The following is a 25,585-nucleotide window of genomic DNA, read 5'->3' as shown; positions in this document are numbered from 1 at the left end:
AAGTCTCATTTTTATTTCTAAAGGGCTGCCAATCTTGTTTTAAATTTGCAAATGTTGTTAATTTATCTTCACTGTTAATTGGTTGTGGGTTGTTTAAACTTATACTGTGTAGTTTTACATATCTGTAACAGCAGTAGTTTGGGCCTCTTATGTTCTAATAATTAAGACTTTCAGCTGTGTACACACTGTAATTCAAGTACGAGCCATGCACAACCCTAGCACTAAGAGACAAGAGGGGAATCCCTCTCTCTGAAAATTTTGCAAAATTCTGGGTTCTTTTTCCACTGAGTGGGCACAAGTCAGCTAATTATGAACATGAGGTCTTTGTCCTCATTTAAAGGTGCTTCAGAAGCACTGACCCCTAGGAAGACCTCCTTGTCTGGGTCAGGCACCCTACACCATGGCAGAGGCCATCTTCCCTCCCAGTGTACAGTGATATCCCAGATAGCTTACTGGTTAGCCGCTGTCCACTCTTGGGCAGTTTTGCTTCTAAAACATGGGTTTTAATCTGAGAATCTTCCTGTTCCCAGATGATCAAAACTGGGGCCATCCACTGCATTCTGAGCCACTTCTGCCCAGGGGCCCATAGCTATTTCCTCCAGTCACAACAGAATATCCCTTCAGAACAGACTGCAGGAAGGCAACAGCTCCTCACAGGCTCACACATGCACGGTGTGTGCACAGAGCTTTTGCTCTAGTTCAGGAGGTGTGTGCGGAGCCTCACTAGTCCAACAGAGCTTGGTACCAGTGTCATATGCCAGGAACCAAGGTTATAAGGGATACAATGTCCCCAGACCTACCAGAAAACTTGCAGGACTAGACAAGTACACAAAACAAGTTCAAAAGAGGGAAAGGGAAACTACAGACATACCTCAGAGATACTGCAGATTTGGTTTCAGACCATGGCACCAAACAAGTCACACAAATTTTTGTTTTTCCAGTACATATAAAAGTTATATTCACACTCTACTGTAGCCTATTAAGTGTACAATAGCATTATGTATGAAAGAACTATGTACATACCTTAATTTAAAATTACTCTATTGCTAAAAAATGCTAACAGTCATCTGAGACTTCAGCTAATCTCAATCTTTTTGCTGGGGGAGGGTCTTGCCTCAATGTTGATGACTGCCGGCTGTTCAAGAGGGTGGTTGCTAAAGGCTGCTGTGGCAATTTCTTAAAATAAGACAATGAAGCTTATGGCATGGATTATAAAGGGGGAATCAGTACTTAAGTAAGGTCAGTATGAGTTTTCAAGTCAGGTGGACTTGAATATGAACCCTCCAGGCCTTTCCACCTGCTAGCTGTAGAGCCTTGGGCACATCTGGCCCAGAGCTGGCCCCAACAGACACTTGCCCAGTGGGTGAGTGCTGAATGAACCCATCTGAGCCAATTGCCTCAACCAACCTGTGATATAATTCCTTCTTTGCAGAAGAATAAGTGAGAAAAGACACAGTGCCAAGAAATTCAGACACAAGACTTGTGGAAGGCTGTGCCAGTGCTCTAAAGCAAATTCTGTCTAAAGTGGCAGAAACATTTTTCACATTAGGAACAGGAGTTATTTGGGATCCTGTCTGGGGCCAGGTTGAGAGCAGAGCGGGAGTGGGGGCCTGGGCAGGACCAGGCACCTGAGTGAAGACAGGCCTGGAGAGAGCTGACTCCTGGAGGCTGCTGAGTGGCTCAGACAGCTCCTTGCCTCACCTGTCACAGTCCTCCCTTCTCCCATGGCCTCCAAGTACCCGGGAGTGCGAGCCTGGGCCCCGGGAACCGGCACCTTGAGGGCGGGAGAGGGACCCCGCCCCGCTCCCCTCGGGTCCCCACCCGCTCCCTGTCTCCCTCACACGCTCGCTCCGCCTCCCCGCGGGGACCCAGCCTCTCGGGCTCCCTCCTACGTACCGCCCGGCCCTGGAGCCGCTCACCTGGGAGCTTCTTACGGTGTTGGGGGAGCTGGGGAGGGGACAGAGGGACAGGGACCACGGGAGGGTGGCGTGGGGCGGCGTACTTGGAGATATGACCTGAGGAGTCTGCTGACCCCAGCCCGGGGCGGAAGCGCCGCGGCAGGAGCTGCTGAGCTCTCCTGGCCGCCCTTTACCTCCTGCCTCCCCAGCCCAGTTCATCCTGATCCTCTCCTCACTAGCCCAGGTCTCCCCAAGGTCAGGGCCCATAGAGGAGCAGGAGTTGGGTTCCAGGACGCTGGATCCGGCTTCTCTGGGAATCTTGGAGTCCAGGAAGGATCCTGGAGATCTCCCACTTTGTGAAGCCCAATCTCCACTCACTCTGATGGCGTCTTTGGACCCCACTGGAAACCAGATACGACGTCCTCATCGGCCCTGGGGAAAAACAAGAGCAAAGTATGAGAGGTGGTCATGAGGTCAGGGAAACTCCTGCAGAATTCTCAGGAAAGGAAACTCTTCAGAGCTGGGCCCTTGGCTTAGTTTGTCTTCCCTGTCCCAGAGCTGGAGACGCCCAGGTTTAAGCCAGAGACTTTGAATACTTTACTTGATGGTGACATAATTTTTGTCTTCTTCTCTCCTGGAAGAGGAGCCCCAGAACCATCAGAGTGATCCAGTCTGCCCACTCTCCTTATTCTTCTGTCCCTCCAATCACTCTCCCTGAGCTGGACTCTCCACCCACCCTCACATTCTGGATAGTGCAGAGATGTGAGCATGGTCCTGGGGCAGGATTGTCTGCGTGCAAGCCCAGCTCCACCACGACTTGTATGCTACCTTCATTCCTATTGTATTACCTGAAAACGGAAAATTAGCAGGCACACCCCATAGATGTATTGTGACAATTAAATGAATTCATATTTTTAAAGTGCTAAGGACACAGATTAACAGATTAACACATAGCACCACCATGACAGTGTGTATGATATTATCACTGTTGGTTTTTTTTGTTTGTTTTTTTTTTTAGACGGAGTTTTGCTTTCATCGCCTAGGCTGGAGTGCAATGGCGCCATCTCAGCTCACTGCAACCTCCACCTCCCGAGTTCAAGCGATTCTACTGCCTCAGCCTCCAGAGTAGCTGGGATTACAGGTGCCCGCTACTACACCCAGCTAATTTTTTGTATTTTTAGTAGTTTCGCCATGTTGGGCAGTCTGGTCTTGAACTCCTGGCCTCAGGTGATCCACCCTCCTCAGCCTCCCAAAGTGCTGGGATTACAGGTGTGAGCCACCATGCCTGGCCGTTGTTGCTATTTCTTTCATCCTTTTTGCTGGAGCCTCTTCTCTTCTTTCTGGGTTCCCAGGGAAATTCTCTGTTGGAAGATTATGTCTGCAAGAGACCTCCTCCTGGGAAATGCTGGCTTGTGGTGGGATCTCCCTTTTATTAAATGGAGCGATTGTTGGTGAATTGACAGGTAGTAAGCCAGTGACAGTACGGTTCATGTAAAAAAGACCACATACCTAGGATTACCTCCATTTTAATGAAGACACATCCCACACATTATAAGTCCAATGTGATTTGTGAGGAGATTGCTTTGATTTGCTCATGGGAAATATTACTCTACTTTCTTTGAGAGAGTTTTGCAACACATTTCAAATCTCTGCTTCTCATTTCACACTATCTGGCTCATGAGTGAAAGTGATAAGTGTCGTCGTACTATGCTCCCAGGTTTGTCTATCAGAGTCATAGTCATGTATTACACATAGAGATTATTTTCTTGTTATCATTTATTTACATATATATTATACTCATGGGATATAGATATATATTATTACAGTGCTTAAATGGCTACTACTGATATCTATACATTTTCTCTCTTGGTATATGACATTAACACCTAGAATTGTATACTGTACTTTGGTTTCCAGCAATTGCTGATTAGGTCATTTGGACCACTTCTCCCATTGACTACAACTGGAAAAATGGGAGGAAAATACATATTTGAAAAGTCTGGTTGAATTTATAGATGAGCTAGCAAAGCAGTGAAGATTTGCCTGGCCAGGAACCAGGAAGAGGCAGAAATCCAGAGAGCACCTTGAGCGATGGGGCTGCTTTTGTGGATCAGATGCAGTGACACCTGCCTCCCAGGCAAGAAGCCAACTTCTGGGATTCAGAACTAAAGTGTCCCAATATTTAGAAGTTCTCTTGGTCTCTCTAGAATTCAGTGCTCATTGGCCAGGGCTATGATACTCACACTCATTCCTTGGAGGAGCCAAGCTTCGGGTTTGGCTGCCTCTGGGACATTTCATGCTAGAAAAACCCCAACATGTGTAGATAAATGGTATAGAGGACATCAGCCACCCTTCCATGGAGCTCTGCCCAGTGGTCTCCCCTCACTTCCACTCAGAGACAACATGGCCATTTCACTAAATTCATGAGGACATGGCCAACATAAATAAGAGAACACCGGGAGGTACCTTGGACAGAGTTCCATGCAGTCACAGCTTTTGTGTCTCTGTGTCCTTTCCCTTCATCTCAACTAGAGAGCATTTGCCGAGGCCGAAGAACAAAAGACTTCAAATATCGGAGCGGAATCTAAGACCACTGATCCATTGTGATCAGGAGGCTGGAGCCATGTGGTCCAGGAATAATGAAGTCTGTGAGGCCTTGGTCACCCCAAGGCTCTCTCCCATTAGGAGCTGCCTCTCACTGCTATCAGGGAGGACCCAGGAGCTGGACATGGCTTTTTTTTTTTTTGTCATTTCTGATGAGAACCTGGAGAGGTCTCAGATCGTATAGACTTAGATTGAAATGGGGCCAGAGTGGAGTCAGGCAAAAAACTCTAATGATTCAGAGGTACCTAAGTATGAAATAAAATCTCAACTCAGAGCTTCCATCAGAGCATCAAGGCTCAGTAGCTCCTGTGTTTGCACTGTTAGTACTGGAGCTTGATGAGAAGAAAAATAGCTACATGTGCAGAAAAAAACATATGTAGTTAGAAAGCTGGGTCATGGTTCAAGGTAAGAGGGACCCTTGTCTATTCCATGGTAGATAGTGGGGCTTTCTACCATCTTGGTTCTGATGGGCCAAGTGCAGAAGATAAACCTTCCTGCTTTCAGCTTAGTGACTGGTAATAGAAGCCGGAGTTAAGAGAATCAGTGGCAGCCTCTCTCTCCATGCCCCAGCCGAGTAAATCTAAGCCAGGACTTGGGGCTCCGGCCCTTTCTTCTCACTGTGCGTCCTCCTTCTCTGGCTCAAAAGAGAACCACATGTAACAGAAACCAAGGGCTACAATTCTCATAGAACCCAGAAAACTGGACTAGGGGCCTAGAGAGTCATGTGCCTGCCATTGTTCCACCGCTTATGTGCTGTGTGACCTCAGGAGAAGCTCTCTGCTCCTGGGACCTCTTTGATTCATCTGTGGATCATGGACAAACACCTCCGTTCTAGCAACATTACTGAAATGCAGGGAGGAACAAGTGATTCAATTGGGAGGAAAAAAGCAAAGCGATGACATTTACTCCTAGACAAAACTTTTTAGGCAAATTTATCTTAAAAGTAGGAGAAAAACATATAATACCTGCAATCCCCTGCAAAAGAAGCCTCTTTAGTTTACTACTTGTTCATCGTCTTTCTGTGAAATTTGGGCAAAACTAGCTCCCTCATTATCTCAAATAAATTAAATGCAGTTGGCAATTCTACGTCAGTTTAGGTTTACAACTTTTGCTTTGTGTGAAACTGAAAGGGAATGGGAACATCTTCATTTTTCTGTAGTGGCTAGGGGACACTCAGAGGCTTGGAAATGATCCTGTATCATCCATTTTCAATTGCCTCGCTCTATCTTTTGAAATCTCAGGTAATCCATACTCCTAAAAAAATCTCATGTTCATACATAGGACAAGGTAGAAAAGGTAATATTTCTGTTTTAATTTGCTAGGGCTGCCATAACAAAGTACCAAAGGCTGGGTGACTTAAATAATAAATATGTGTTGTCTCACAGTTTCAGAGGCCACAGGTGCAAGGTCAAGGTGCTGCAGGGTTGATCTCTTCTGAGGCCTCTTTCCTTTGCTTGTAGATGGCCACTTCTGCCTTCTCAACATAGGGCTTCAACATGTGGATTTTGGTGGGATAGGAACACAATTCCTCTTGTAACAGTCTGGATCATCTTTGACAGTGGATATTCTAAAAAATAAGAGAGAGTAAGAGACAGTACATCCCTTTGGCTGAACCCTTTCTCTTGGTTATCTAAAATTTTGGTCTTGCAATAGAAAAAACAAGAAAGAGAACCAAAGTTTAGTTCTTCCTGGAAGGTGAAGGCTCCTCCCTAAGTCTGTGTAATCCCAGACACTAAGACATGGTGCTGTGCAGTTCTCCAAAGTCTTACTCACTCCAGTGATTCTGTTTCTGTCTTTTTAACTGAGCAGAAGAGTCTCTTTCAGGAGAGCAACTTCTTCTGATGCTTTATGGGCTTTATTCTCCTTAAACTTATGGAATGAAAAATATCTTAATAAAAAGGAAAATATTTGCCAAATTTTTATCATGCTCATAATTTTTGTACCTTTTTAAATGCCCCATATTGTGTTGTTTATTTTTAAAATTTTTTTAAATTGGTACATAATATTTGTACATATTTATGGGATACATGTGACATTTTGATACATTCCTAGAATGTGTGTATAATAAGTCAAGATACTTAGTGTATCCATGACCTCAAGCATTTATCATTTTTTTCTGTTGGGAACATTTTAAATTCTCTCTTTTTTTTTGTTTTGTTTTTTGAGATGGAGTCCCACACCATCACCCAGACTGGAGTGCAGTGGCACAATCACGGCTCACTGCAAGCTTCGCCTCCCGGGTTCACACCATTCTCCTGCCTCAGCCTCCTGAGTAGCTGGGACTACAGGTGCCCACCACCACGCCTGGCTAATTTTTTTTTTTTTTTTGTATTTTTAGTAGAGACAGAGTTTCACCATGTTAGCCAGGATGGTCTCGATCTCCTGACCTTGTGATCCACCCTCCTCGGCCTCCCAAAGTGCTGGGATCACAGGCATGAGCCACCACGCCCAGCCAAATCCACTCTTATAGCTATTTTTAAATATACATTTTTGTTAACTTTAGTCAGTCTGCTGTGCTATCAAACATTAGAACTTATTTTCTCTATATAACTAGACATTTGCATCCATTAACCTACCTTTCTATATTTTCCCACCCCTACATTCTTCCCAGTTTCTGGGAACTGTCATTCTACTCTCTCTACCTCCCTAAGATTAACCTTTTTGGCTCACACATATTAGTGACAACATGTGGTATCTGTCTTTTCCTGCTTGGCTTACTTCACCTAATGTAATGACTTTGGTTAAATCCATGTTTCTGCAACTGACAGGATTTCATTCTTTTTTTATGGCTGAATTGCATTCCATTGTGTATATATACCACCATTTATTCATTCACCCATTGATGAATTCACCCATTGATTTCATAACTTTGCTACTGTGACTAGTGCTTCAATAAACCTGGGGGTGCAGGTAGTCTTTTGACATATTGATTTCTTTTCCTTTACATAAATACCCATGAGTGGAGTTGTTGGATCCAATAGTAGTTCTATTTTTTGTTTTTTGAGAAATCATTATACTGATTTCCATAATTGCTGTACTTACTTTCCCAAGAGTGTACAACTGTTCCCATTTCTCCAAATACTCACCACTATCCATTATTTTTCATTTCCTATTAATAGCCATTCTAAATAGGATAAGATGATATTTCATCGTAGTTTTGATTTGCATTTTCCTGATATTTAATAAGGTTGAGTGTTTTTCATATACCTGTTGGCCATTTGTATGTCTCCTTTTGAGAAACATCTATTCAGACACTTTGTCCACTTTTAAACTGGATTATTTGTGTTTTTACTGCTGAGTTTTTTAGGTTCCTTGTATATTCTAGATGTTAGTTTCTTGTTGGACGAATACATAGCAAATATTTTCTCTATTCAACAGGTTGCCTCTTCATTCTGTTAATTGTTTCATTTGCTGTGCTGAAGCTATTTAGTTTAATATAGTCCCATTTGTCTATTTTATTTTTGTTGCCCGTGCTTTTGAGGTCTTAGCCATAAAGTCTTTGCCTAGACCCATGTCTGGAGTGTTTCCTGTAAGCATTCTTCTAGTAGTTTTATAGTTTTGGGACTTACATTTAAATCTTTAATCCATTTTGAATTGATTTCCGTATATGGTGAGAGACAGGGTTCTAGTGGTATTCTTCTGCATCTGGTAGCATTTTCCCAGCTCCATTTATTCTCCATTGTTGCTTTTGTTCTTTCTCCATTGCATATTCTCAGTTCCTTTACCAAAAATGAGTTGGCTATCAATGCATTGATTTATTGTGAGTTCTCTTTTGTATTTCATGAGTCTATGTGTCTGTTTTTATGCCAGCACCATGCTGATTTGGTTACTATAACTTTATATTGTATTCTGAATTCAGGAAGTGTGATGCCTCTAGCTTTGTTCTTCTTGCTCATGATTGCTTTGGTTGTTTGGGATATTTTATGATTCCATATGAATTTCATAATTTTTTCTATTTCTGTGAATAATGATATTGGTATTTTGATAGGGATTGAATTGAATCTGTAAATTGCTTTGGGTAGTATGAACATTTTAACAATATTTTTCCAATTTATGTGCATGAAATTTATGTGTTTCTTTTTTTAATTAATATTTAACAATATTAATTCTCCCAATTTATGTGTTTCATTTTTTTTCCTTAGAGACAAGGTCTCACTATGTTTCCCAGGCTAGTCTTGAACTCCCAGGTTCAAACAATTCTCCTGTCTCATCATCCCAAAGTGCCAGGATTACAGGTGTGTGCCACTGCTCCTGGTTCTTCCAGTTTTGTGTACTCTTCAATTTCCTTCATCAGCGCCTTATAGTTTTTGTTTTACTTCCTGGGGTAAATTGATTCTTAGTTATTTTATCCTCTTTATGACTTGTAAATAGTTTTGCTTTCTTGATTTCTTTTTCAGATTATATGGTGCTTGTATATATAAATGCTCTGAAAGTTTGCACATTGATTTTGTATCCTATAATTTTACTGAATTTGCTTATTAGTTCTAACCATTTATTTGGTGGAATATTTAGTTTTTTCTTTCTTTTTTTTTCTTTTTTTGAGATGGAGTCTCGCTCTGTCATCCAGGCTGGAGTGCAGTGGCGCGATCTCAGCTCACTGCAAGCTCCACCTCCTGGGTTCATGCCATTCTCCTGTCTCAGCCTCCTGAGTAGCTGGGACTACAGGCATCCGCCACCATGACCAGCTAATTTTTTTTTTTTTTTTTTTTTTTTTTTTTTTGTATTTTTAGTAGAGACGGGGTTTCACCATGTTAGCCAGGATGGTCTCTATCTCCTGACCTCGTGATCCGCCCGCCTCGGCCTCCCAAAGTGCTGGGATTACAGGCATGAGCCACCGCGCCTGGCCAATATTTAGTTTTTTCTAAGTAAAAGATTATGCCATTTGCGAATAAGGCTAAGTTGGCTTTCTCCTTTCCGATTTGGATGCCCTTTATTTCCTCCTCTTGCTGATTGCTCTTGCTAGGACTTCTAGTACTGTGTGGAATAAAAGTGATGAAAGTGGGAGTCTACGCCTTCTTCCAGATCTTGGAGGAGAGGCTATAAGCTTGTCCCTATTCAGTTAATGTAAGCTGTGTATTTGCCATATATGGACATATCATGGTGTATTATTCTTTTGGTGCACTGTTGGATTTGGTTGCTAATATTTTTAATTATTATTTTTATCGGGAACATTATAATTTTTATTATAAGCTTTTTAAACTTATAAAATTTACATATACCAGAATAATCAGATCTTTATCAAATTTATCAACGAATTTTGACAAATACAGCATACCACTCGTACCACTATCAATGTACATGAAGGTCCTTTTTTCTCCCTTCAACTCAGCTTCCATCCCTCCAGCAGCCATTGATCTGACGGCTATCAGGATAGCACAGTTCTTCCTGTTTTAAAACTTCATACAAATCTACTCATCCCATATGGCCTCCCTTGTATCTGGCTTTTTGTGCTTGGTGTGATACCTATGTGATCAATCCATGTTGGTGCATGTATCAGTAGTTCATTCATTTTTATTGCTGATAATATTCCATTGTATGATTGAATCACAATTTTTGTACATTGGCAGTTATTTCTTATTTTTTACTATTATAAATAAAGAAACTATGAACATTTTTATGCAGGGATTATTGACAAAATCTTCATTTCTCTTGAGTATATACCTAGGAGTGGAAATGGTAGCTGTAGAGTACTAGCTTGTTTAACTTTATTAGATGATATGAAATTGATTTTCAAAATAGATGTTTTATATTCCTATAGGCAATGGAGGAGAGTACAGATTGTTCCACATCCTTGCTAGCATTTATAGTTATTAATCATTTTAATTGTAGCCATTCTAATTGTTGCTTAGTGGTTTCTCACTGTGGTTTTACTTTGCACTTTTCCCTGAACTGGCCATTCATATATCTTCTTTTGCAATGTTTCAGATTTCTCTACAGATTGTGGAAGGTGCTAAATAAACATGAGTCCTCTTTCTCTAGTGCTGGACCTAAAGCAGAATGTTCAGAGTCCATCCACGCCTCCCAATCCAGCCAACCACACACCATGTTTGCCTCCAGAAGCTCCTACTCCTTCATCCATCTTTCACGGTCTATCACTTCATTCTGGCTTCAGCTCACACTCCTTCAGGAAGTCAGTTACTGTGAAGGTCACTAACATGCTCAGTATTGTCATGTCTCCACCTGTCTTTACTTCTCTGCAGCTTTCCTCACACTCAACAACTCCTTTTTATTTTGCTCAATTTCTGTGGATTCACTTCACGAATTTTATTATAAGGTAGTTCTAGCTGGAAGAAAAAATAGAGAATTATAAGAAATCTTTGTGAAGCTGCCACCCAGGTTTGTCAATTTGTGACATTTTAATATTATTGGCTGTATGTAGTATACATAGAAAATAACAGAAACACATGTAGATAGCCTGATTTTCCACAGTTCTGATATGCATGTGTTTCAGTCAATACTGTACTGAGCAAAGCAAGAACTGTTGGTGAATGTGTGTCTTGAATTTGCTGTATGCCCCTATATTCTTACTAAGTTTTAAAAAGTCTCTTGTTTTTGTTTGTTTGTTTGTTTGTTTTTAACATGGTTTCACTTTGTCACCTGGACTGAAATGCAGTGGCACAAACATAGCTCACTTCAGCCTCTACCTGCCAGGCTTAAGCAATTCCTCCCTTCTAGGCCTCTTGAGTAGCTGGGACTAGAGGTTCGCGCCACCATGCCTGGCTGATTTTTGTATTTTTTGTAGAGACAGGGATTTATCATGTTTCCCAGACTTGTCTGGAATGCCTAGGGTCAAACAATCTGCCCACCTTGGCCTCCCAAGATGCTAGGGTTACGGGTATAGGCCCCCTCGCCTGGCTTTACTTTTAGACTTTTTATAAATTGTTTCTTGCTGATTTTGTTATGCATTTGCTTGCTTTTTCCGTTAACATGGTCTATGAGATGGATCAATGTTCATACAAATAGTTCATTTGTTTTCATTGCTAGATAGTATTCCATGGGAGGAATATGCTACAATTTATCTCTTCCCCGCTTCATTGACCTCTACATAGTCTCTATTAAAGACACTGCTGCAATGAACATGCTGGGACATTGCTTTCTGGTTCCAAGAATATGTGAGCTCCCCTAGGATATGCATGTAGGAGTGGGGTCACTGCACCCTTCCCATATGACGCTACATGATGACAAATTGTTCTCTGAAAGAAATAATCCAAATGCCTATCAGCAGGGAGCTGGTTAAAAAGCATTGCATTCAGAAAGGGTAATCTCTATTTAAAAAAATGCATGCCCATACAATGGATTGCCAAGAAAATTCTGAACAAAAAAAAGAAAGACATAGTGTAGTTCTTGATATTTCTTCGTGGGATGGTCTCCATGATACAATGGTAAGGGAAAACAGCAAGGTACAGAAAAGCATATGTAGTTTGCTAAAATTTGTGTGCAAAGGGAGGAAGAACATATACATTTATATTTGCTTGCATAGTCACAAAATACCTTTGAAAGAATAAGCACTGCCTGGTGAGTTTGGAGTGAGAGATGGTCAGGATGATTTCCCACACAGTCAGGTTGTTTGAAGGGAGGGGAAAAGAGCAAGCAGCAAGTTTTGTATTTCTGCAAAGACAGAGACAGTGCAGGAGACACTGAGAGCCTGGAGTGTCCCGGAAACCCGAGTCTTTCTGCCATTTCCCCACTTCTGTGTATCTGGCAGGGGGTGGTGATTTCTTATCCTTGAACCTAATTGCACTGTCAATTGGCCCCTCAGGCCTGGGCAGATGGGATGGTTCATCCCCTGCCCTGCAGCAAGAGGGCCCAGTCCAGGAGGCACCCACAGCAGGGGCAGTGCAGGTCTGTGGTCACTCCTGCTCTCACCTGCGGTGTCTCCTGTAGAGGGATTTTTCCTGTGGGCGGGAATGGTTGCCTTGTAGGTTACTGGGACATTGGCCAGGAAAGGGGTGTGAAAGTTATGTGCTAATTTCTCAAAATTCCTGCTTTAAATGCTGATGTCCAATAAAGATGTTCATAGTTTCAGCTGGGTCTTAAAAGGATTTCCACCAATACTAATGTTGTAAAGCATATCAGATGAAACAGGAACTCAAATGTGGCACTCCCTCTCCAGGATGGTCCATATGGGAGATGGCTGTGGCAGTGGCAATCCCCGAGTGCAGAGGGTGGGCAGAGGCAGACTCAGGCTGAGGGGTCTCAAGAAACTTTCTACTCCACAGGGAGAAGAAGATCCCCTACGGGCTGTGAGGGCAGCGGCTTGGGTGGAATCCATGCTAAGAATCACTGCTAGGAACCCCTGCTAGGAACAGGAGAGGAAGGCCTTTCAGCCTCCCCAAGCAGCAACCCTGGGGAGAAGCTGTGCTTCCAGGGATGAGTGGACCAGGCTGGAGCAAGCATGGCCCAAGTGCAGGTCATGGGCCTGGGGGTCAGTGTAGGCAGGGCCTCCTTGAGCAAGGGGGTTCCCAGGGTCAGATCAGCTGCAGACCCCATAGCAGCCACATGTTTCCATGCTGGGCCTGCCGTGCTGACGGGATTCTTAATGGGCTTCCCAGTTAGGAGCTGCCTGCTCCGGGCTGGAAGTGGAGGAGCACTGAGCTGCAGGTGGAGGGCAGAACCACAGTGTTTAGGGCCTGCCCTTGTGTGCAGGTGTCTCTACAGGTGAGGTGGGACTGGGGACTGAGGGAGAGAAGGACTGTGCGTGTGACCCAGCCCAGGCCTGGAAGGACATGGAACCAGGACCAGGGCCTCTCTTTGGGGAGTCCTCCCGCTGTCAGAGCTGGCCAGGCTTGAGAGGAGGGAAGGTCACTGGGTTTTTCCCAGGTCTTGTCCTTTGGTCCTGGGGCTCTTTTCCTCCTTGCATGGTGGGTGGTGGGCACAGGGCAGGGACTGATGTTGATGGAGTCACGGGAGGGGACTGGCAGGGGCTGGGAAAAGTGTCATGGATGGGAGAAAAAAGTGCAGACGTCATCTTCCCTCAGAGAAAGGGTGAATCTGATTTGGGAGTGACTGAGGAGGGAGAAGTCCTCAGGGAGTAAAAAGCAGCACTGTGCACCCAGGGGAGCACTTACTATTTTTTCTCTTTTCTCCAGAGCACATGAGCCTGCAAGGCCCAGTGACTCGGACAGGAGAACACCAGAGGAGTGCACAGCTGGGATTTCAGTCTCTGCTCTCAGCTCCCAGGTCCACTGGCTCTACTGAGGGCGCCTACACTCTGCAGCCAGGCGGCCTGGATTGAACACCCTGCCCAGGTCTCACCGGCACTTTTCCTCTTGCTGGCTCAGCTTTGTCATCTATGAAATAGGGAAGGTAACAGCATTTATTTCTTGTGGTTGGGTGGATGAAAAGTGTTAGTATATATGAGGTGTTTGCAGCTGTGCCGTATTATTTTTGTTGTTTTGTTATGATTTTATTATGTTTTAATACATTACATGTGGTGTAATTTTATTATCACAGGTGAGCTTTATGAGTGAGTGTCCTGGTGACAGCTCCTCCAGGGGAGCCGAGAACCAACTTTCCTGGCACCTTGAGGTCCCCTCGCCCTGTCACACTCTCCTGCATTACCCCATTCTACTCTGTCTTCATATTTTATAATATAGATATTTAGCTTTTAAATAGACATTTCTGGTCTGTGTTTTATTTCAAGTGTCTGGGAAGGGATAGAGTGTGAGGTTCAGGGGAGAAGGTGAGGTCTGTCTCAACACCTTGACACAGCATGAAGAAATCTCCCCTCCTCCCTGATATCCCCCTGCCAGTTCTCAGTGACGGACAGATTCAGAGCAACACAGACAGGTCTGGGACGGGATGGGGTGACATCTGCAGCAAATGTTCAGGGCCTGAAGCTGTGGGGGAAACCTGCCTTACAGAGTTGGAGCCCTCATGTGATGTTGTAGGGCTGAAGTGTTATATTCTGGAGGGGACAAAAAGTGCTCTGGGGTTTCCTGATTATGAAGAGTAGGGGTCAGTCGGCTTCTGGGAGATGTGGACCGAACTAGTGAAGAATAAATGCACTGGGAATGAGGATGAGTAAAGCAAGCGTCAGCATCTCCAACCATCAGTTCAGACCGATTGGGATGTGGGGAGGTGGGAGAGTTATTGACCCTGTTGTGAGTTTCCTTTTAACTTTCTGGTTTTGGGGCATACAGGTGGGTGGTGCTGTTATTGGTCAGGGCAGCCTCAGCTCCACCCAGGTAAGGCAGTGGTGGCAGAGTTAGGGGAGTGCCTGTGAAACGGACCAAGGCAGGGATGGGAGCCCTCTGTGCAGCAGGAGTGGATGCAGGACTTGCCTGGAAGCAAGAGGATTAGGGACCCTAGTCAGGTCTTGGTCCCCTCCCTGCCTAGGTTCACGGGACAACCAGTAAAGATGCTGGAGTGGGGAATTCATTCATGGGCTATCTATCCAGAGTTGTGTTTATAGACATATTCTTTCAAATTTGTATTCAGGGTTGATGTCACATACACATTTATACATGCTGTTTTATGTTTTTTTCTTGCTTGTTTGTTTTGTTTTGTTTTGTTTTGTGATGGAGTCTTACTCTGTCACCCAGGCCGGACTGCAGTGGCCCGATCTCGGCTCACTGCAAGCTCTGCCTCCCAGTTCACGCCATTCTCCTGTCTCAGCCTCCTGAGTAGCTGGGACTACAGGCGCCCGCCACCACGCCCGGCTAATTTTTTTGTATTTTTAGTAGAGACGGGGTTTCACCATGTTAGCCAGGATGGGCTCGATCTCCTGACCTCATGATCTGCCTGCCTTGGCCTCCCAAAGTGCTGGGATTACAGGCGTGAGCCACCGTGCCTGGTCTATGCTGTTTTGTGTTTAAGTGTTTTTATATTTTGGTTAACCCTTTATCATTGTTAAACAAAGTTGTCACTAGGCATAAACTTGCATGTTAACTGAAGCTTTTGTTTTTATTTTATTCAAAGTTACGATTGCAAATAATTGAGAGAGTAAATATTTGTGCAGAACTTCTTTAGAAAAATGAGATTCCTCTCTGCCTTTCTAGGGAGAGTCCCGTCTTCTCTATTTCTGCCTTTCTAGGGAGCAACCACTTTCAAGTTTCAGCGGATTCTTTTGACTTTACTTCCACACATCTAAGTACGATTTCTTTATTAACATTGCTTGATTTTTCAGTTGCAGCCATTGATTGTTGCACAGCACAATGGTGGAATCAATAGTTAAGATTACTTATTATCTTTCTTTTTGTATTTTTTCCTTTTATAAAAATTTATTTAAATAAATTTAAAAAATTCCACCTCCCCAAAACCCCTCAGGACCCACACACAGGCACTGCAGCAGCGACAGGAGGAGGGGGCGCTGGGAACAGGAAGGACACCACCGCTTGGCCTCGGGCACCTGAGGGACAACCTGGAGGGCTCCGGGAGCACCACAAAAGTCTAGGCGGAGCCAATCCTCACAAGCCCAGAGAAGGGCAATGTGACAGGCCGGCGGGACAGCCCCACTGCCGCGAAGAGGGGCTGCCCAAAAGGCAGCAGCCATAGGAGATGAGCAGGGGTGCCTGCTGCGTCCGAGGACTCATCTCCCCAACCCTACCGACACCACGAGACAGAGGGTGGGGACAGCGAGATCGGCTGGATTCCACACCCCTGCCTCCCACCACTGCCCATGGGCGGGGAGGAGAGACTACCGGCCGCAGGCAGAACGAGAAGAGCGGTCCCGTTAGCAGTGAATGTCAGTCCCTCATCTGTAGCGCCTCCGGCCCCGCCCGGAAGAACGTGACGTCACCACATCCATCATTTGTTCTCTTTCACTCTTCCCGTTCTTTCCTTTTCCCAATATATGTATATAGCAATTATGTTTAATTCAGCCATTCCTTGTTTCTTTTTCCATGACTCATCTTCTCATATGTCAGCTTGACTACTTTTCACTTGCTTCCCAGTATTTGTTCTTCCTCAATACTTGCCTTTGTTTTCGTCTATGTTCTAGATAACTCTCATTAATTTAACTTTGATATCTGTTCCATTTCTGTGACTCTTTTAAGAAGTTAAAGACTTTGAACATTCTATTAATTTTACTTTCTTGGAAATGTCCCTCCTGGGCCCTTCTGGCTGCTCCCATCTGGACTGGAGGCTTCTACCTGTTGGGCAGAGTCACCGTCTTAGGATCTCTCTCCACCACCATCTGGGGCGGTGCTTCACATGCAGTGGAGCCACCTGGGGTCCTGACAAATGCAGACTGATTCAACATGTCAAGGCTGGGCCTGTGAGCCTTTCTGTCTAGTTTCATGAGATGCTGATTCTGCTGGTTCATGGATAATAGCTGGGGTAGCAAGGATCTCTCTTTGTGTCTCACAGTTTTCTGCACCTCTTTTTCATAGTAAACACATACTAATATATTTTCAATAAATTCATGTGCTCTTTTCCTAAGTTGGTAACAGAGCTAATTATTTTTTCATTGCGGCAAAATCCATATTATATAAAATTTGGTATCGTAACAATTTTTAAGCATAGAGTACTATAATATGAATTGTAGCACATTATTATGCAACAGATCTCTAAAACTTTTCATCTCGCAAAACTGAAACTCTATGCTGAAAATCTCCTCATGAATCCCCCCAGCCTAACCCCTGGCAGCTGCCATTCTACTTTCAGGTTCTAAGAGTTTAGATGCCTCATATAACTGAAATTGTGCAGTATTGGAATTTCCCTGTGATTGGCTTATTACACTTAGCATTGTTCTCCAGGTTCATCCATGTTGCAGCATGTAACAGAATTTCCTTCTTTTTAAGGTTGAATCATATTCCATTGCCTGCATAGACCACATGTTCTTCATCTATTCATGTGTCGATTGGTGCTTTGTTTGCTTCCTTGTCTTGGCTATGGTGAGTTATGCTGCTGTGAATATGGGTATGCAATGTTTTTCTTTTTCACAGCCTCCCTCATTTTGGTGGAATTAATGTTTTAGTAGCTACTTCTGATAGCACATATTTAAAGTATTTTTGCATGCATCAATGTGTCCATTGTTGTTTTGATTCTCTCCTGGAAAAGGATGGAAATGTATGAAGGTGCTGTTTGGCACAGCATTTAATGATGAAGAAGAGATGGTGTAACTGACCAGTGCTGGGTCTCAGCATCCTGCAATTTCAGAACTACTGTGAATGCAAAAATAATAAAAAAAAACAGTGCTGCCCAGAAAGGGGGAGTCATCCCTAAATATGGTGGCCCTGGGACAGCTGGCCTCCCTGCCAGGCCTCTTCCATGGGGGCCCTTTTCTGCAGTGACTGGGGTTTCTTCCCATTTCACTCTACCCTGTGTCCTGACCCAAGAGACAAGGCATGTCTGCAGCTGTGCCCACACTGGAGTGTGTCAGTACATTATAAACACTGGGTCAGTGGTGTCAGTACATTATAAACATTGGCTTATCATGGGTTATTTTATTATTTATTAAGTGTGTATTTTGATTTCACTTTACTGGCAACACAACAAACAATGACATGATGACCCTAGCAATCACATCCTCTTTCTTGTGTCAAAAAGCACCTTCCAGGAACTTGAAAAGGAGACAGTTTTCGCTAGAGTTGATTAAGGGAAAGTCCGCTGGGCTGGGCAGGAGGATTTTTACCTGGAACCTGTGCGAAGAGCTGTGACATCCCTCTCCCCACCTTCAATCTCAGTCTCAGCATCCACCTCCTGGACGCAGAAGCAATGCAGCGGCGCCACCTCGTGGTCTGCACTCTTCCTCTCCCAGATCAAGCAGAGCCCTGAAATCCACCTGTCCCTCTGTGCCTGAGATTTCACTAGACACCAGCGTGACTCAACTTTCCTGTAAAGCAGAACAAGCATCAGATTGGACCATTTTAGAGGAGGAGTGGTGTCATCTCCACCTGTGTAGAGATCCCTGTTACCGTGTTCAGGGGAAGGACCAAGCCTCACTCCCCTGCAGAGAGGAGGCTCTGGCTGTAACTGCGCCAGTGGAGAGGTGAGGACCTGCTCCCTCTATGCTGATGGCCAAAGCCTGTAGACTGGGCCAGGCTTTCCCTCAGCTGTGTCCTGTCAGGTTCATCCAGGCCTCAAGGAATAGACCGTGGACATTGCCTCCAGCGACGTGGAGCTGGATGCACTCAGTAATGAGGCAGCCCTGCCAGGGGTCCTGGGGCTGCTGGTTGTTCTGGGTGCTCAGTGTCCAGAGAAGAGGATGGGGAGGAGGCTTTGTGCAGAACAGGAACAATGCCCCATAACTCATTTTATTCTGCATTTGCCTTTTTGTCATAAAACACAGGTAACATAAAAGAAAAAAAATCTTAAAATGGTGACCTTTAATCAAAAGTAAACACCCTTTAACCATCAGAGAGAGAGAAAGAGAAGTTTGTCAGCTGACCTAGAAGCCCCATCAATTGCCCCAGCTCAATAATAAACTTTTTCAGATAAAAATCAATCACATCCTGACTTTTATGGTCCTCACTTCTTTGTTCTATTTTATATTTTCATCATCCAAAATGATAGTTTAGTTTTACCTTTTAAAATAAGTTTTTGTTCTCATTTGTTCTATAGGTTCTCCCTTTGAAATTAATATTGTTTGGTAGAGTTTCCTGTTCTTTGTATTTGTGGATTGCACCCCAAGGTATGGTTTAATATGCATCTCTATTACCTGCATTTTCTAGAAATGTGTAGTTTGGTATAGAGGTTTGCATCTATTCAGTTTTTTTTCCCATGAGTTTTTTTGTTTTTTGTTTTGTTTTGTTTTGTTTTGTTTTGTTTTGAGACGGAGTCTTGCTCTGTCACCCCGGCTAGAGTGCAGTGGCATGATCTCGGCTCACTGCAAAGTCCACCTCCTGGGTTCATGCCATTCTCCTGCTTCAGCCTCTAGAGTAGCTGGGACTACAGGCTCCTCCCACCACGCCAAGCTAATTTTTTGTATTTTTAGTAGAGACGGGGTTTCACCGTGTTAGTCAGGATGGTCTCAATATCCTGACCTCGTGATCCGCCCACCTCGGCCTCCCAATTTCCCATGAGTTTTGATGGTACTATATCATGTTTTTCATTAAGAGGAAGAGTTTAATACTGGCTATTTCCTTTTGGTGATGTAAATTGCCATTGCTGTTCAATGGCTAGATCTGTTCACTCATTACAGATGGCAAAGAGTTGTAGTCTCAGTCTTCCATTTCTTCTCATGTATTATTTGAATAATTTGTAAAATAAGAGATTTACCCCCTTCTACTATTTACTTATTATAGGAAGATCACTTTTAATTAATTAGATGTGAAAATTCTAAGAAAAATATTAGTAGACTATATTAACCAATGTGTTATAAACAGACTGTCCTGACCAAGGTATATAGCCCAAGAAGGTGAGGATATTTAAACTTTAAACCTTTTAATGCACTTTACCACTTAATTAAAGAATAAAAAACAGAGATGATGTTATTTTACTAGATTAAGAAATTATTCTAGATGAAATTCAGCACTCCCTCCATCTGACCCAGAGTTCTCCAGTCATCTTCAGGTTAAAGAATCTTGCAATCAGATTGGGGCCACTCAAATAATAAAAAATAATCTCCACATCTAAAGGTCCGTGCTCTTAATCATATCAGCAAAGTCCCTTTTGTTGTGTAAAGTAACATATCTAAATGGTCTGTGTCTTAGGGCTTGGACATATTTGTGAGGCCATTATTTTGGATTCCACAGTGTATATGGTGGTTGAATGAGTTTTAACATTAGTCTAATTAAATTCCTAGAAGAAGAGAAGTGAGTAAATGGAAAGAGGCATTCCAGAAAGAGGTTATCTTAAAATATTAAGGAAATGTATTGTTATAAATAAAGTCTCGATGCCACAAAGAAATAGCACTCGAATATAAAATTTTCTTCTTTCTCTTCTCAGCAAGGCAATTACTTCTATAGAAGGGTGTGCCCTCACAGATGGAGCAATGGCGAGTGCACCCCTGGACAAGGGAGGGGAAGGGGGTCTCATCCGTGACACGCGTGGCCCCTGCTGCTGTGTCGTTCCCCTATTGGCTAGGGTTAGACCGCACAGGCTAAACTAATTCCGATTGGCTAATTTAAAGAGAGTGAAACAGGTAATCAGAATGAGTCAGGGTGGAGCAGGTAACCGGAATGAGTCAGGCTGGGGCAAGTAATCAGGATGAGTCAGGGTGGAGCAGGTTATCCAAAAAGGTTGCTTTACGAGAAAGTTAAGTTTAAAAGTAGAGGGCAAAGAATTGAACATACTGACATATTAATTATTTGAAGAGAAATTTAGAACTCACACCTAACAGTATCATAGTACTGTGAATAAAAAGAGATCCACATTTACTCACACTGCACTGGAACTTCAGATGTTAAAGAGAAACAGAGATCTTAAAAGTTGCCACAGAAGAAACACAGATCCTCTAAGAAGCAACTGGTTAAAATGTAACTGACACAGCCACAGCAGCCAGAAGCGACATAATCATCAAAGATCTGAGAGAAAACCAGTGTCAAGCTAGAAATTTGTGGTTGACAAATCTCTCTTTGATGAATAAAGGTAAAACAAAACATTATCGTATAAATGAAACTGCTGCACTGTCTCCAAAATACCCAATCTCAAAATATCTACAAGAACAGAGAAATATATAAAAAGAAAGAGAGAAAGAAAGCAGAAATTTTAATTTGTAATCTTTGGCATATGTAACTCAGTACTGTCATAAAATATTAATAACGTAGCTTTCAAAGAAAAAAGTCGTGTAAAATACATAACATGTTGTGTTATAATTTCTTTATCTTCCCACCCCCACCTTTAACTTCTATGAAGTCCAAAGAAGTTTGATTCTTTTATCTGAGACTCAACTCCATAGAGCACAGTACCCGCAATAAGGTAGGTGCTTGATGAATGTTTACCATATGAATGAGTTTCCTGGAAGTACTTAGCAGATCAGGAACTGTGATGCATAAGCACAATTCAAGTGGCTGAGGAGTGACATCAGAGACCATGGTGGCATAAGAACTCCAAGGGCTACCTCTGCACAGAGACAATGTGCTTATAAAACATCAGTATAAAAAAAAATCCCTTGGCTGGGCATGGTGGCTCATGCCTGTAATACCAGCACTTTGGGAGGCCGAGGCGGGTGGATCACCTGAGGTCAGGAGTTCGAGACCAGCCTGACCAACATGGAGAATCCCAGTTTCTACTAAATATACAAAATTATCCAGGTGTGGTGGCTTGTGCCTGTAGTCCTAGCTACTCAGGAGGTGAGGAAGGAGAATTGCTTGAACCCAGGAGGCAGAGGTTGCAGTTAGCTGAGATCGCACCATTGCACTCCAGCTTGGGCAACAAGAGCAAAACTCCATCTCAAAAAAAAAAAAAAAAAATCCCTTGGAGAGCTGTTAAAGCAAGGATTCCTGGATCTACCACCAGATATTCTGATTGGGTTGATAAAGAATCAACTACATTGGAACCCTGAAAAATCATCAAAAGTTATTGCAACTTAGCAAGTCCAGAAAAATCAACTGGAACTCAGGAGCAGAGCTTTGTGGCACCATATCTTACCCTTGGCCCATTCCTCCCTGTTCAAGTCAGTAGTGATCTTGAAGACAGCAGCCTGGTTCCTCAGTGTGGGTTCCAATGCCAGTGGGAGCCGAATGGACCATGTTCTCACAGTGTTGTGGTTGTCTACCTTTTCCTGTTGGGTGACTCTGTGAAGGATAATAAGAAATGGCTTACATTGGGCTGGGCATGGTGACTCATGCCTATAATCATAGCACTTTGGGAAGCTGAACTGGGTGCACTTCTTGAGTTCAGGAGTTGAGACCAGCCTGGGCAACATGGTGAAACCCCATTTCTACAAAAAAATACAAAAATTAACTGGGCATTATGGCATGTGCCTGCAGTCTCAGCTACTCAAGAGGCTGAGGTGGGAGGATTGCTTAAGCCCAGGAGGTTGAGGCTACTGTGAGCCAGGATTGTGCAACTGCACCCCAGCTTGGGCTTCAGAGCAAGACCTTGTCTAAAAAAAAAGAAAGAAAGAAAAAGAAAATAAATGGTTTGCATTTATTTTCCCTACTCAGAACTCTCTTTGTTCAGAGAGGCAGAGGGCATCTGCTAAAACCATTTAAGTGCCAGTGAACCAGCAGCTATCTCCTTGGGGCAAAAATATATTACATGAGGAAGGTAATAGACATACAGAAAAGCCTGGAGGGGAAACTGGGTGAGTGAGATGGGAATATGGGTTTTGAAAAGCTTCCATATCCCTGGGAATCTATATAGCCTCCTCCATGACCAGGATGTCGCACAGACTCACAAAGCACCTGAGAATGCCCTGTGTTCACACCTCTTGCTAACTTTCAATATCTGCACAAGTAGAAAATGAAGGCCAAGGCAGAATTGTAAACTGCCCAGCAGAGTGTTGAGGGCATGCCCCAAAACACTCAGAGAGCTCAGACAAAAAGACTGAATTTTTTTTCTTATTTGTTTTTGGCTGAAGATGTTTCAGGAAATATCTATCAAATCATGAGTTGACCACTAAACTTACAGAATAGAGACTTCAGTGATGACACACAATAAAGAATACAGTCTATACAGAAATAGTTTAGAAAGTGTGATTTTCAAAGTCACCACATGTTAGTATTCAAAATAAAAATGAGGTATGCAATTAAACTAGACAGTAAGACCCATTCTCAAGAAAAAAGAGGAATTGACAGAAACTGTTCCTGAGAAAGGCCATTGAACATACATACTGGACAAACACTTTAAATTGACTGTCTTAAATATGTTCACAGAGCTAAAGGAAACTATGGGCAAAAAACTAAAGGAAATCAGAAGAACTATGTTAACTCAAATAGAGAACATCAATAAAAAGAAAGTTTAAAAAGAAACCAAATAGAAATTTTGGAGCTGAAAAGTTCAATAACTGAAATGAAAAATTTACTAGAGTAATTTTACTATTTGTTACTGTATTTTACTAGAGTAAATTTACTATTTACTTTTTTACAAAAGCAACTTTCACTATGCAGAATGAAGAATTGGCAAGCCTAAAGGTAAGACAATTGAAATTATCCAATTTGAGGTACAGAAATAAAAAAAAATTAGGAAGAAAAATGAACAGAACTTAGGAAAACTGTGAGACAACACCAAGCATATGCATTTTGGGAATCCTCAAAGAAAGGAGAGAGAAAAAGAAGAATGGCTATTTGGAGGAATAATAACTTCAAATCTCCTAAATTTGATGAAAAATATAATTTTACTCATCCAACAAACTTGATAAATTTTAAGCAGCAAGAATTTTAAAAGTCCACACTGAGAGACATTATAATCAACCAGTCTACACAAATGACAAACAGACCATCTCGAAAGCAATAACAGAGAAGGAACTTTTCAGGTAAAATGGATCCTCAATAAAATTAACATACAAATTTTCATCAGAAACCATGGGGTTCAGGAGGCATTGGGATGACAAATTTAAAGCTGAAAAAGTAAAAGGACTATTAACCAAGAATTGTATGTCTGCAAAACTCTCCTTCAGAAATGGAGAAATCAAGACATTCACAGGTTAAAAAAAGCTGAGATTGTCTCAACCCTACAAGACATATATGTACATATATATATATATATATATGTTTGTAATTCCTCTCTTGTTTTTCCTATTTGATTTAAAAGAAAATGTCCATCGACCAATGAATGGAGAAACAACATATAGTTTTTTTCTACAATATTATTTGGTCATAAAATGAATAAAGCACTGGTATATGCTAAAACATTGCTGAATCTTGAAAACAAGACAAGTGAAGGAAGGCAGTCACAGGAGGCTACATAACTTATGAGCCCATTTTTGTGAAATATTCAGAAGAGGCAAGTCGATAGAGAAAGAAAATGGATTTGTGGTGACAGGGTCTGCTGGCAGGTGGAAATGGAGGGTGACTGCTTAATTGGTGCAGAGTTTCCCCCTGAGGGGATAAAAACACTCTAGAACTAGAGAGTGATGATGGTTACATAACATTGTGAACATACTAATTGTCACTGCATTGTGCACTTTAAATGGTTATGGTGGTACCTTTTGTGTTTATGTGTATTTTATCACAATGAAAAAGAGGCCGAGGAAGATATTCCAAAATCTTTTGTAGAGTAAACTCCTGAGTTTGCTTGAGAATCTCCCTATCTGTCTTTTCTTCTCAGGACATCATCTCCTACCCAGAGGAAACCTTTGTTCTTCTGCAAGTAGAAAGCCTTCTTTCAGAACATTGTCCAAGATCAGCCAGGCCCAACCCTCAAAATGACTTTCTGTCTTTGACCCAAATGCTCAAATGCAACTCTGGGGCTAATTTCAGTGGGAGTAAGAGATTATCCAATCAGGATAGTTCATTTGGAGAGAAAATGTTTTGCTTAAGTTAGCAAAGTCCTTTGCTTTCGTAAAAAGGATCCTGCTTACCAGTGAGTACAGAGTTTTTGTACATTTGAGGTGGAGTTCTCAGCAGAGTAATTAAAGATATCCATAGAAACACCACACAGCTTATGTGTAGCTGACTGATTCACCCCTCTGCCACCCCCAATTGTATTCTTATCTTGGCCCACCCATCAACTGAATGCCATTGGACATGGACCATTACAAGTGTGAAGCTTCCAGGGTTCTCAGTTGCTCTTCCTGCTGTTGTGGAGACTCCACTGGTGTGGCTCACATCCAGGCGGGCCTGCAGGAAGCTGAGTGTTTCCTAATTCTCAAGGCCAACATTTTCAGTGAACCCAGACCAAACCCCTAGGTTCTCAGGGACTCAGATTTTCATCTGTGGAAGAAAAGAATCCATCTCACTCTCTCAGGTGTGATGGTAATTATATATATTATAATATAATGTATATATACATAATTATAATTTATATAGCTATAAAAGAGATAATCAGTATTCCATAAATTGATGATATTCTTAGTGTTGACTTCATTGCTCAGGTGAATACTGTAACAGAAGGATGAGTCATGGATTGTAGAGGAACAATATTTTTTTTACTCTCTGGAGGAGCCATCAGTAGGCATTTCTGCCATATGGACTTCAAATGAGAAATTTGTTTTAGGTTGAGATTGGAAGGAGATCTGAACTTCTTTTTATTATTATTATTTTAAATATGAGGTCTCACTATGTTCTCCAGGCTGGAGAGCAGTGACTATTCAC

This window comes from Pongo abelii, chromosome 5 (genome assembly GCF_028885655.2).
Source record: "Pongo abelii isolate AG06213 chromosome 5, NHGRI_mPonAbe1-v2.0_pri, whole genome shotgun sequence".
In the NCBI taxonomy this organism is placed as follows: Eukaryota; Metazoa; Chordata; class Mammalia; order Primates; family Hominidae; genus Pongo; species Pongo abelii.
Note: the sequence above shows the minus strand (reverse complement) of the source record.